Raw genomic sequence first — 15,408 nt, forward strand, 5'->3', positions numbered from 1 at the left:
TGGATGTGGTATTTGATGGACTTAGTTTTAGATTATATTTAAATGTGATTCAACATCATGGGATCCTTAAGGAATGTAACCTATTATGTATGATTTTAGTTGAATGTATGTTATTGCTTCTGCTATCTTGTGTTTGATGTGAATTTTTTATCTTTCATGCTTTAAAAAAAAATGCTATCAAACTTAGTAAAACTTTAGGTTATTTCTTTTGGATCCCTTAGCGGAGCATTACATCTGGTATTAGAGCCCGAGTTTCTACATTGGGAGCTCTAGGTATATTGGAATGCCATTAGTGTTGAACTAGTTGAACTAAAACAGAACTTAAACTATTAGTTGTATATTTTTCATACTACAACACTTAGACTTCAAACTAAAAATGACACTTTTACTATTTGCAAAACATGTGTCTTTTATATATATGCTTTATAGTATTATGCATTATGGTTGTTATAGTATTCTATATCTTGGATATTATTGTAGAATAGTATCTAGGATGAGATCTTCTATTAGAGGCCATAGCCTTGGCCGTGGATGAGGTAGAGCTATCAGTGTTCATGAGTCTATCCACGAAGGCCCCATTTAGGAAGGGAATAGGGAAGAGCATGTCAGTGAGCATCATGAAGAGAGCCATAAAGAGGAGCATGCTGACTCTGAGGAGGTTGATTTGAGGCAAATTATGCAAACCATCATTGATCACCTACCTCTTGTTCATGATCAGGATAGAGCACATTAGGTAGGACATGAGCATAGACATAGGTCTAGGAGCCCTCAGAGGGATCGACATAGATCCATTGTATCTTCTCAGATGAAGGACCTTCAGAGGTCCAAGATCAAGCCCTTTAATGGGAAAGGTTCTAGATATGTAGCTGAGCAGTGGCTTATTGTGCTTGACAAGATTTTTTCTATGTAGGACTTTGATAGTAATGTCAAAGCGAGGTTTGCTATTACCAACCTAGAGTTCATTGGGGCCACTTGGTGGACTATTAAGGAAAATAAGTTGGGCATAAACATGAATAGTGTTAGTTGGGAGTTATTCTTGGAGAGATTCCATGATCAATTCCTACTAGAGGAATGGAAGCAGCATAGAGCAGATGATTTCCATAACCTGAGATAGTTCACTATGACCATTGTAAAGTATGAGCACAAGTTCTATGAGCTCATGCCCTTTTCAAGATTTGACAACCCAATATAGTTGGCACAACATTTCATCAGAGGCTTGAACAATAATTTAGTTGGGGGTGTTAAGGTATTTGAGCCTAAAACCCTCAAGGATGTGGTACATCAAGCCATTCTTGTTGAGTAGAATGTCAACCTTGGACATGGGGGTTTTGTGGGAGTGCCTATAGCAGCAAGATCTATGGGCAACCACAACTCAGGTGGAAAAAGGAAGCCCCCTTTTCCTAAGGGGAATTAGTTACAATAGTAGAAGGGATCTTACCCTCGGGCATAGAGTGGTGGTGGTTCTAACTCTAGGAACAATCGCAATGCTCAACGCAATAAACAAAATTAGCAAGCTTAGCCTACATAGAGCAGCCAGTTGCTAGTAGGGATAGCCACCAGTGGTCAAATGCACCACCTATAGGGAGAGGATCTAGCAGAGGCACAATATGTTATACATGTGGGTAGATTGGATACATTGAAACTCACTATCCATAGTGAGCACCTCAGTATTCAGGGCCTAGGCCAGCAACATCTAAGCCTATAGTCAAAGATGTAGGTAGAGCTCATAGAGTATTTGCAGTGGTAGATCACCATCAGGAAGACCATTAGGGGATAGTAGTTGAGACTATGGGAGCTATCTGAGGTACACCTCTCTCTGTATTGTTTGATTCAGGTGCCATAGATTCTTTTATTTCACCATCTCTAGTTGTTAAGTGTAAGCTGGAAGTGGTTAAGCAAGATCATGGTTGGCAAGTGGAACTAGCCTTAGGCACTAAAGTTTCCATAGATTTTGTAGTTCATAAGTGTGTACTTAGCATAGGAGGGTTTGAGACTTCAATTGACCTTCAAGTTATTCCTCTTGGCTCCTATGATGTGGTCTTAGGTATGGATTGGCTTGGCTCTCATAGAGCTAGTATAGACTGTAGGAAGAAGACCATTATGTGTCAGGATGACCAAGGGAAGGACGTGGAGGTTGTGGGGATACCGAGACCTATATCTCTATAGATGATTTTTGTTATGCAATTAAAGTGGAGCTTTTGTAAGGGATGTCAAGTATTTGCTATTACGGTAAATGAGATAGATGATGAAGACCCTAGGAGGAAGACTCTAGATCACATTATTTTACAAGATTATGCAACTATTTTTCTAAGTGAGATTATGGCCATGCCCTTGAAGAGAGACATTGATTTTAGAATTGAGCTCACTGTAGGAGCGAAGCCTATCTCTAGAGCTCCTTACCATATGACCACTTAGGAATTGAGTGAGTTGCACCTATAGCTAGAGGAACTGTTGGCCAAGGGTAGTATCTAACCTATTCTATCACCATGGGGAGCTCCAATTCTCTTCATAAAGAAGAAGGATGGTTCTTTGCACCTTTGCATTAATTATAGATAGCTGAACAAGGTGATAGTAAAGAATAGGTATCCTCTACCAAGGATTGATGATTTATTTGATCAAATCAAGGGAGCTACAGTGTTCTCCAAGATTGACCTTAAGTCAGGATACCATCAGCTTGGCATCAAGGAAGCTGGCATTCATAAGACCACCTTCCAAACTCACTATGGGCATTATGAGTTCACAGTGGTACCCTTTGGGCTGACGAATGCTCCATCAATTTTCATGATCTTGATGAATGGAGTGTTCTGTTCCTATCTTGATAAATTTGTACTTGTGTTCCTTGATGATATACTAATATATTCTAAGTCCCAAAAGGAGCATGAGGAACATTTGTGTTTGGTTTTGCAGTGCTTGAGAGATAATCAACTTTATGCCAATGCAACGAAGTGTGACTTCTTTCAATCAAAGATATAGTATTTAGGGCATGTCATATCAGGTGAGGGTATCTTTGTAGACCCTACAAAGATCTAGGCTATAGTAGATTGGCCTACACCCACTACTATGTCAGAGATTCGTAGTTTCATGGGTCTAGTTAGGTATTATCATAGATTCATCCAAAACTTCTCCAGAATAGCACATCCTATTACCTCCCTTCAGAGGAAAGGAAAGAAGTTTCTTTGGATGGAAAAATATGAGGAAGCATTCCAAAAGCTCAAGGAGCTTTTGACTAGTGCACCGATCTTAGAAGTATCTAATCGAGCAGGTGATTTCATGGTGTGTACAGATGCTTCCCTTGAGGGGATTGGGGCAGTTTTGATGCAGAATGGATGGGTGATTGCATATGAATCACACAAACTCAAGGATCATGAGTTGAATTATCCTACACATGATCTTGAGTTAGCAGTGGTAGTTCATGCCTTAGTGAGATGGAGACATTTCTTATTGGGGCACAGATTTGAAATACATAGCAATCATTGCAATCTTCAGTACATATTCACACAGCCTAATCTGAATGCTAGGAAGAGGTGTTGGATGAAGTTTTTATGCGAGTATGAATTTGAGGTGAAGTATATCTAGGGGAAGGAGAATGTAGTGGTAGATGCTTTGAGCCATAGGAAATATGTGATATCATCTATGACTCTTAGTGTTGATTTGAGGAGTCAAATGCTTCAGGCACCCTTTATCGATTCTTGGTATTAGGAGGTGTGCAATGAGATAGATTTAGGGAGACCTTTGGAGGGTAAGTTTTTAGACCATGTCCTAGAGTTAGATGGCCTTTTGAGACATTTAGGAAGGATCTATGTGCTACTACTAGATGAGCTTCACACATTGATCCTATCAGAGGCCCATCGTGCACCTTACTCGGCACATCCAGGTGTCAAGAAGATGCATGCAGACTTGCAACATTTATTCTATTGGTCTGGGATGAAGCATGACATTGTTGATTTTGTGGCTAGATGTCTTGAGTGTCAAAGAGTTAAAGCAGAACACCAGCATCCAACAGGACTTTTGTAGTTGAATCTCATTGCTTCATGGAAGTGGGACATCATCTCTATGGACTTCATACTAGGATTAACTATGACTTCTCATTGTCATGATGCTATCATGGTCACCATTGATCAATTGACTAAGGTGGCACATTTTTCACCAATTAGGTCTTCCTACACTGCAACTTTTATAGCTAATGTCTTTATGCACGACATCGTGAGACTACATGGTATTCCCCAAAAGATCATTTTGGATAGGGATCTTGTTTTCACTTCCACATTTTGGACATCACTGCAGCATGATCTTGGAGTGTAGTTGAATTTTAGTTCAGTATATCACCCAGAGATAGATGGACATAGAGAGAGTGAATTAGATTTTGGAGGATATGTTGAGGATGTATGTGATGGATAGATAGATTCATTGGGAGGACTATCTCTACCTAGTGGAGTTTGCTTACAACAATGGGTATCACAGTTCTATTGGCATGGCACCTTTCCAAGCCTTATATGGACATCCTTGTCATACACCTTTGAGTTGGGACAGTCTTAAGGATCACATCATGTTGGGTCCTAAGATGCTTCGTGACATGGAGCTATAGGTAGTGCATATTTGAGAGCACTTGACTACGACATAGGATAGGCAGAAAAAGTATGTTGATGCACATAGGACAGATAAGCAATTTGCTATGGGAGAGAAGGTTTTCTTGAGAGCACATCCATGGAAGAGTTTAATCCATTATGGAAAGGGCTCAAAGCTAGCACCTCATTTTGCAGGACCCTTCAAGATTCTTGAGAGGATTGGTCTAGTTGCCTATCATCTTGCTTTACCGTCCAACCTAGCTTGCATTCATTATGTTTTCCATGTTTCACTACTTAGATAGTATATCCCTAATGTTGTACATATTCTTGATTGGAATGCATTGCAGGTAGAGGACAAGTAGTTGGCTTTGGAGACGGTTCGCATTCTGGAGCAGCGAGAGTTGACCCTTAGGGGTTGAACCATAGAGTAGGTAAGGGTCCAATGGGACCCTATTGATGACTCTTCAGCTACATGGGAGGATGCATCTAGATTACAGGATTTATATCCCTACTTGTTTATAGGCTTCTAGGAGTAAGCCTAATCCTAGGGTAGGTGGATGTAGTGCCTGCCCCTAGTCTACATTTTTCTAATTTACATTTATGCTATTATTGCCAAACTCTTTTAGGCCATTTTTATGTTTGATGATTAGTAGCATTATCTTGAGATTTTTAGATATTGTTTCAGACTCAATTGATATATGATGAGATTACTTGGTACTCCATAATTCATGTATGCATGATGATTATTATAATGTTGTTAAATTATTGATGATGTTTAGTTAGATGGATTATCATATGTGTTTTCTTATGGATACTTACCCCATACTGCATGTGTATGGTGTGCGTGTTTTTTTTCTTTATGTATGACGTTTATGATGTGGTTAAGGAAGGGAGTTGTAATCACTTGCTAGTCAAGATCTACATGATGCACCACTTCCTACCATTGCCTGTTTAGCTTAGTATATATTGTGTATGAACATGCATGGATTTTATGTAGGTTGTAGGTTTCAGGTATTGACTTCCCTAAATTGCGAGGATGAGCATACCCTATTGCATTATCTCAATGGTAAGAGAGGGGAGATAAATTCTTAAGTCCAAATCCTAAACGTTTGAGCCAATCATCCTAATTGACAATTAAGACAAGTATCTCAGTCATGTACCTTTTGAATGTGTTGAATGACATTAATTTGTGATTTTAACCCCTTAGTTTGATTTTGTATGAATTTTTTTATGATGAGTTTTCATATTTTACATTGGGAGTCTTTGGTGAATTTTATGTTAATTAAGTCTAATTAAAAGATTTAATTAATGATTTAAATTTAATGAAAAATTTAAATGATATTTTAATATTTTATTTAATTAATTAATAAATTAATTATAATTAATAAAAGAATTAAATTTGACGATAAATTTATAAGTTTAAATTTGGAACGTGATAATATTTAGTTAATTTAATAATAATATATTTAGAGTGCATTTTTAAATAAATGATAAATAATATTATTATTTAAATTAATAAATAGTTATCAAAAAAATTAATGTTCAAAAATAAATTTAGAAGTGGGAAAAGAAATTAATTTATTAAAAGTTTCATGATTGCATGATTCATGATTGAAACTAAACTAAAATAAATTAATTTATAAGAGGTCAAGTAAAAATTAAATAAAGTAATTTAATTAATTATTTTATGTGCATGGAAAAGATAAATGAAAGACAAATAAAAGTTGATAAAGAGTTAAAAGGTTGTGAGCAAAGAGTTCTTTGGGGTGAACACACAATTAGTGCCCCGATTTTAGGGAGAGAACTCCTTATCACAATTTGGGGGGTTCATTTTCAAGGGAATGTGAATTTTGGAGAAGGAAGGAATTTTCAAAAAAGAGGAGATTCTAAAAGGAGGTATTTTTCTCTATAGTTTCTGGGGCATTCTGATTAGCATCAGTGTCTAGGTAGACACTTGTGAATTTCACATATCTTGAAATGCTCTTTTCTTTCTTGTCTTCGTTGTGCCTGTTGAGTGTTTTTTATAAAATCCTTGTGAAGAATGTTTCCAGTAAAATGCATTCTTTTAATATGGATAATTGATCTTCTATTTATTGGGAAATCAAAAGATCTGTATAACCCTCTTCAGTAGATTAAAATAATGAGGAAATTTATCGATAGGGTTTAAATTTAATGGAAAATCTGCTTAGAGGAATAATTTAATAAATGGGTATGTTGTTAGATTAATTCTAGAATTTTAAAAAATAATAATAATAAAATAAAATTATATATATACACACACACACACACATATTAAAACAAATTTGTGCTTTGTAATCTTTTATTCACAAATGGGAATTAAATTCATTTCATAGAAAAATGTTTATCTTTCCCTATTAGACTAGGGTTGGTGATTTTGTTATAAAAAAGAAATAAGAAAAATTTTATTCTAGGGAATTCGTTTTTTGTTGAAAATATTTTATTAAAAAAAAAAATTAAAACAAAAAAAGATTTAATTAATTTTTTATGGGGGGGAGGGAATTACCCCATACCCCACCCCCTACCCCAGTTGCGATAGTACCTGCTTTGCAGGTACTACGATGACAAGTACTAAGTACCTACTGTCGTAGGCCTTATGGCTGTAGGGTATTGCGACAGGCCACAAGCCTCTTTAATTAAGCTGGCGGGCTTATAAAAAATGCGCTTTATTATTTATTTTAATTTTTTTTTTTAATATTATTAAAAGTTAAATTTTATTAAAAGATTTAAATATTAATTATTGTAATTTATTAATATTATTATGTTATCAATTAAAAAAAAAGTTTTTAATTGATAATAATAATTGATATTTAAGAGATATTAATTTATTTAAAATGAATATATAATTAATGTTAAATTAATGGATATTAGTTTATTTTTAATATTTTTTTGTAAATTAGGAGTGTTAGATAAATAGAAGAACTCCATATAGTTGTCAGAGATTATTACAACTTAGCAGGAATACTACTTATTTTATTGGAAAGTGATATGAATTTTACATAACAAACTTAAAAGAGCTTATATCTTACCCTTGAACATGTTTAGAGAGGTTGATTTCGATTATTACAAGGGTTAAACCTTAATTATCCAAGTGTATATCCGGGATAACTATAGGGTAAAAGAGAGTCTTCTTTCACTTGTTAATATACTTTGAAATGAAAATTGAAACCTCATATTTGGCTTAACCATGTGATTGTAAAAGAAAACCAAAACATGTATCTGTATCTTGTTTCTTTATGATATTTGGGTTTTGGTGTTTTAGGGTTGACTAGATTGTTGACCAGTTATAGGATGTCTACCAGAGGCTTGGGGGGGTTTTGTGAGTGTGGTATCATGTTGACTCAGTCTTGATCATTATTGCTCAACCATGTATGTGATGGTATGCTTATGATGAGTATGTTTATATTGTTGGTTACTATGTTTTAGTTTCTTTGTGGGATAGTGGGATATATGCTATGAGATACCTAATTTAACCATTCTAAGTCATTGATCAGTATTGTGGGATTACTTTCTAGTTTCTCATTGAGAACTGATGGATATTGTGATTTATTTTGTTTCTTTCTAGTTGCTCATAGAGAACTGATGTGATTACTATGATTATCTTTATGATGCTTCCTAGTCACTTGTATAGGTTTGAGGTGATTTTACTATAATTTTGTGATTTGTGATTTCATGAGCTTAGGGTAGGTTATCTATATGTAGTGTCGAATGGCTTGCAATGGGGGGTAGGGACCCTAAGTGGTGTTGTGGGTAACCCATTGTAAGTTGTTTAATAAGTGATAACTTTACACTTAATACTAACTTAACTAAACCTAATAAGAGATAATTGTATTTTCTTGCCCATGCCTCGAGTGCTAGTACAGACTCGGATGGGAGTAGAGAGAACACTTGGTTATGACCTTGCATTCTATAGTATGCCTTGTCAGTACGAGAGAATACTAGTGGCCATAGGGATCACTAGGGACTCAGGAGTCCTCAGGGACTGCTCGGGTAACTTTGAATGTGATTTGTGCGATGACACTTTCCTACTTACGTAGTAGATTCCTACGTGTCTTTGTGTGCCTAGCTCTAGGTCTAGATGTTGATCTATGTTGGAACCTTTGAGTTAGTATACTTTTAGGATTCCTAGACTTAGAGAGTATCTGTGTTATGTAATTTGATATCCTATTTGGGACTTGAGACTATCTTGTCAGTGTGGTGAAAGTGGGCCATTTAGGTTCCATGTAGTCGGGTGGTAGTGCTTTTTACTCTTACCATTGAGATCTATTCATGGTCACTGTGGCTAGAACATTCTTTGTTGGAATTTACCTTCATTCTGTTCATGGATCATTATGATGGATGGTTATATTCTATGATGGATGCTATATCTTTTGATGTATGGTGGATGATTTCATTTATTTTATTTTTCGTATCATGGATCCGATGAGGATGATGTGTTTCTATTTTTACATATGTACATTCTTTTAAGCCTTTCATACCTTGTGACATGTACAATGGATGAATGAGCATTCCGAATGAATTTGCTAAGACGCATTCAAAACAAATGTATATTAAATGGACATTGGACTTTTCAGTATTCTTTCATATGGATGTGGTATTTGATGGACTTAGTTTTAGATTAGATTTAAATGTGATTCAACATCATGGGATCCTTAAGGAATGTAACCTGTTATGTATGCTTTTAGTTGGATGTATGTTATTGCTTCCACTATCCTGTGTTTGATGTGAATGGTTTATCTTTCATGTTTTAAAAAAAAAAATGCTATCTAACTTATAAAACTTTATGTTATTTCTTTTGAATCCCTTGGTGGGGCATTACATCTTTTTGAGTTGTTGGTCCCCATAAAGTTAAATTTATGGTCGATAAAGACAAATCTATTAATTGGACACTTCTTCTAAGAACTTCTGTAATGCCTACCCCTACTTGACATTTTTTATTATATTGTAAAATTCTTTTAGGTTAGTTTTCTTATTTCATTTATGATTATCATTATTTGGTTACTGGATCAGATTAAATGTATTTCATATTCAGTTGATATGTGTGTTGAGTTACTAGTTATTCCAATGATTTCATGATTGTTTCAATAATGATATATATGTTTGTGTACGGACTTTCAGTAATCTCATGATGGTTAGATAGACGAATTATTTATATGTGTTTTCTATGGATACTTACCCCATACTTGCATGTGTATGGTGTATGTGTGTATGTTTTCTTTATGTTTGACATTTTTGATGTGGTTAAAGAAGGGAGTCCTAGTCACCTGCTAGTTAGGATCTACATGACACACCACTTCCTACCATTACCTATTAACTTTTGAATATTGTGTTTGTACATGTGTGAATTTTATGCATATTGTAGGTACCGGTTATCGACTTCCCTAAATTGCAAAGATGAGCGTACCCTATCATAGTATTTCAATGGTATAAGTGAGGAGATAACTCTTGAGTCCAAATCCTAAACCCTAAGCCAATTTTCTTAGAAAATAGGACAATTATATGAATTAGTTTCACCTTTTTGAAATCGTCAAGTGATGTGAATACGTTATTTTAACCCTGAAATTGATATTGTTTTTTGTCTTCATTTGAGTTGCCATTTTTGGTTTTGTGGGTTTGAGATTTTTTTTGTTTTAATTAAATCAAATTAAAAGATAATTTAATGAAAATCTTATAAAGAAAATTCAATATATAATTATATTTAATTAATTAAAAATTAATTAAATAAAAATTAAATTTAAAAGTTTTAATTAAAGTTCTAATTTTGACATATTTATATTTATTTAACTTAATAATTATTATTTAAGAGTTTTATTTTAATAATAAACCCTAAATAATATTATTAGTTGAGTAATAAATATTATTTGATTAAAAATAAAATATTAAAATATGTGAATATTTGATAAATTAAAAACTAATTAAATTTATGCTTTAAATAAAAAGTGTAAAATTAGAAGTCTAAATTTAGAGGTCTAAATTTAGAAAATTAGTTAAAGAGAAATTAGAATATGATGTTTAGATATGTACTTGAGTTTAAATATTTATTTTAAAAGTCTAATTTAAGAAGTTGAATAAAAATATGATTAAAATATTAAAATATTAAATATTTAGAATTATTTTATTATGATTATTTAATTAATAATTGTTATATTAGAGTTTCATTTAAATAATGAGCTTTAATAATCTTATCAATTTAAATAATAAACTATTCTTTAAAGAGTGCTTGCACTAATTAATAAAGTAGAGGAAAAGAAAATATAAAAGAATATTTTAATTTAAAATTTCTTCAAATGTGCATGAAAGAATTAAATTTAAAAGACTATATTAAAGTTTTATTTTTGATGTATATATATTTATTTAATTTATTGATAATTATTTAGGAGTTTTATTTTAATAATAAACTCTAAATAATATAAATAATTATATTAATAAATATATTATTAAAAATGCTTCAAAAAATAATAAGAGAGAGAAAGTTTTAATTTAATAAAGTTTATTTTAATTAAATTGCATTAAGTGTGTGCATGAAAATTAAAATATAATAATTAAAGACAAAGGGTTTTCACATGATTGTATAATAAAAGCCTTGATTTGAGGGAAAAACTCTTTATTAAGGAAATTATAGCTCATTTATAGATACACAGGTTTGGAGGAACCAATTTTTCAAAAGAGGGTTTTTGAAGGAAAAGGAAGATTCTTGCATGTTTGTGTGTTCATTGTTTTAGCATCAGATTCAGGTAGGATCTTGTGAGTTTGTGCAGTAGTTGCTCGTTCTTCAAATTCCTGTGTTCTTTGTGTCTATTGTGTTTCTCTTTTCAGAAGTTCTCTGGTTTGAAACTCTTGTTTGAGAAAATTGATTTCCATTATAGAATTGTTTGTGATTTAATCTAAAAACTTTTAGTAAATATTGAACTTTAAGGTTTTCAAAACTTAATGAATTATGGAATTCGCTTTTGTATGTGCTTTATATGACATGTGATTTACTAGTGTTGGAGTTTTTGGATTTGTCTTAGCTTTGGCTAGTTAGGATGGTTACTAGAGGCTTGGGGGTTTGGTTTTTTATGCCATGATGATGTTTGCATACGATCTTTTATACTCAACCATGGTAATGTGTCTTGTATGCTCTATGAGGTGTTTGATCTATTGATTATCATTGCTTTCTACTGTTCTTGTGTAAAACTGAGGTGAATGGTGTGACCTATCTTATATAACCTTTGAGTCCTCAATCAATTGTATTTGAATTGATTTTCAATCACTTGTATAGGACTAAGGTATTTGTATGATTTATTTTTGGCAATGTCATGTTGTGACATGGAGTTGGTTTATGTGTACTTGATTTTGGGATCAATTCTATTAGGATGATTGTATTGGTGGAATCCATGATTATGATTAGTGATTGTCGGTGTTTGTTAGTTGCTTGTTTAAGAACTGATGTATGGTATGTGGTCTTTTGTGATCTTTTGATTTTATTGAGCTTAGCGTAGGTTATTTATATGTCATGTTGGAAAATAGCTTGCAATGGAGGTCGAGGCCCTAATGAAGCTGATAAGTAACCCATTGTAGGTTATTTAATAAGTGATAACATTTCATTAAATGGGTTTTAAATGAACTAACAAGATATTGGTACCACAAAAAGTCACTAAGTGGCTAGAGGATTAAAAGACTAGTTGGGTAACCTTAGAGCTAACTTGTTAGTATGCCTTGTCAGCATGAAAGGATACTAGTGCCACATAGAGTCACTAGGGGGCCAAAGGATTAAAATATTAGCCAAGTAACCCTAGACTTGGTTTGTGCGATGACACTTGCCCACTTGCATAATAGATTTTCTACATGTTTGTGTTGCCTCTGGGATTAGTTGATACTTGTGTCTTGGTACCCTTTGAGATAGTTTGCTTTTAGGTGATTCCTTGAACCTAGATGTTGGTTTTGACTTTTGAGTTTGTTACCCATTTGGGAATTGAGACTATCTCCTCAGCGTGGTCAGAGTGAACCATTTAGGTTACATGAAGTTGGGTGGTGGTGCTTTTTCTTATACCATTGAGATCCGACCATTAGATGTTGCTACTAGATGTGTTTGTGTAGAGGTTCCTTTCTATCTGTTCTTGTATTTCTATGATGGATGGTTATATGTAGTGTATTGTATTTTATTTCATAGATCTTAGTAGATGATGTATATTATTTCAACCTTTCATACACTATGACTTGTACAGTGGATGATTGTACATTATGTTTATTGACAAGTGGCATCATATATAATTGTATATTATTTAAATGGTTTCATACTTGTATATTATTATTTGACGTGGATTTATTATATATTGAATTTAGTGTTAATTAAAATTAAATGTGATTCAACGTCATGGGACCCTTAAGAGTTGTAACTTTTTTATGTGTTGTTGATGTATGAGTGTATGTTAATGTCTTTCGATATATTATATATGTTGTTGTTGAGTTATTATATTTAAAAAAAAATTGTTTGTCAAACTTAGTCAAACTTTAGATTAACTTTTTTTGGGTCACATGGCAGGGTGTTACATTTGGTATTAGAACCCAACTTTCTACATTAGGAGCTCTGGGTATATTGGAAAGCCACTAGCTGCTAACTAGTTGAATTAGAATAAAACTTGAACTTTTATATGTATCTATTAGAAACTTGAATGCTTGAACTAGTTGAACTAAAATGAAACAAAAATAATGTTATGTATCTTTTGCAACTTTAACACTTGGAAACTTGAAACTTGAATACTTGAAACTTGAAACTTGAATATTTGAAACTTGAAACTTTAGACTTGATACTTGAAATGTAGAAAAAGGCAAAACTTTTAAGTTGGACTTCAGACATGTTTTCTTATGATTGTGCTTTAAAGTAGCATGTCTTTGATTATTTTTTCAAACATTATGTTGTTCTTGTTTGAGTGTTTTCAGTAGAGTTACACACTTGAACCTGAATAGTTTGAACACAAAAGTTAGAAGCATTCAATCTTTTGAACATGAAACTTGGAAACTCCCAAAATTTATGTTCTTAACTTTTGATTTATGTTTATACATTATAACTTTTGTGTTTCTAATGAAATTAGAGATGTTGATCTTTTGTTTGGAATGTTTTAGGGGATCTATTTTAGTATTTGTTAAAAAGATAAATGTTGGATCAATATGGTTTTTGTTTGACATTGTAGATAGTAATCTTTGACTTTTAGTTACCCTAGTCATTGTAGTAGACTTCCAAGTGTAAGCATAAGTCTAGGGGGAGTGGATCTGATCCCTACCTATAGTTTAGTTTTATCTTTCTTGTAGGCTTTTAGGAGTAAGCCTAAGTCTAGGGGGAGTGGATGTAATGCCTACCCCTACTTGACTTTTTAGATTGTATTGTCAAATTCTTTTAGGCCAATTTTCTAATTTTGTTTTATGATTATTAGTACTTGGTTACCAGATTAGATTAAATATATTTCATATTTAGTTGATATGTGTGTTTAGTTACTAGTTATTCCATTGATTCATAATTGTTTCAATAATGATATAGATATGTTTATGTAGTGACTTTCAATTATCTCATGATGGTTAGATAGATTAATTATTTATATGTGTTTTCTATGGATACTCACCCCATACTGGCATGTACATGGTATGCATGTATATTTTCTTTATGTTTGACATTTTTGATGTGGTTAAGGAAGGGAGTCATAGTCACCTACTAGACAAGATCTACACGATTGAACACTTCCTGCCATTTCCTATTTAGTTTAGAATATTGTGTTTGTATATGTGTGGATTTTATGCAGATTGAAGGTACCGGGTATCGAGTTCCTTGAATTGCCAAGACAAGCATACTCTATCATAGTATTTCAATGGTATAAGTGGAAAGATAACTCTTCAGTCCAAATCCTAAATTCTAAGCCAATTATCCTACAAAATAGGACAGGTATCTAAGTTAGTTTCACCTTTCTAAATTCATCAAGTGACATGAATTCATGATTTTAACCTTAAAATTGATATTGTCCTATGTCTTTAGTTGAGTTGTCATTTTTGGTTTTGTGAGTTTGTAATGTTTTTTTATTTTAATTAAATCGAATTAAAAGATAATTTAATGATTTATTTTAATGAAAATCTTTTTAAAAAATTCAATTAGTTATTTTTAATTAATAAAAGAATTAAATTTAAAATATTTAATTAAAGTTCAAATTTTTACATATTTATATTTATTTAACTTCATAATTATTATTTAGGATTTTTATTTGAATAATTAACCCTAAATAATATTATTAGTTGAGTAATAAATATTATTTAATTAAAAAGAAAATTAAAAAAATTGTGAATACTTGATTAATTAAAAATTAATGCTTTAAGTAAAAAGTCTAAAATTATAAGTTTAAATTTAGAGGTCTAAATTTAGAAGTCTAACTTTAGAGGTCTAGATTTAGAAAATTGGTTAAAGAGAAATTAGAATACGATGTCTAAATACGTAGTTCAATTTAAAATGTTTATTTTAAAAGTCCAATTTAAGAGTTGAATAAAATTAGAATTAAAATATTCAAGATTTAACATTATTTTATTATGATTATTTAATTAATAATTATTAGATTAGAGTTGCATTTAAATAATGAGCTTTAATATTCTTATCAATTTAAATAATAAACTATGCTTTAAATAGTGCTTGCACTAATTAATAAAGTGGAGGAAAATAAAATATAAAAGAATATTTTAATTAAAAATTTCTTTAAATGTACATGAAAGAATTAAATTTAAAAGACTATATTAAAGTTCTATTTTTGATGTATTTATTTTTAATTTAATTTAATGATAATTATGTAGGTGTTTTATTTTAGTAATA

Source organism: Cupressus sempervirens, chromosome 8 (assembly GCF_028749045.1).
Source record: "Cupressus sempervirens isolate cs-2001-9-10 chromosome 8, ASM2874904v1, whole genome shotgun sequence".
In the NCBI taxonomy this organism is placed as follows: Eukaryota; Viridiplantae; Streptophyta; class Pinopsida; order Cupressales; family Cupressaceae; genus Cupressus; species Cupressus sempervirens.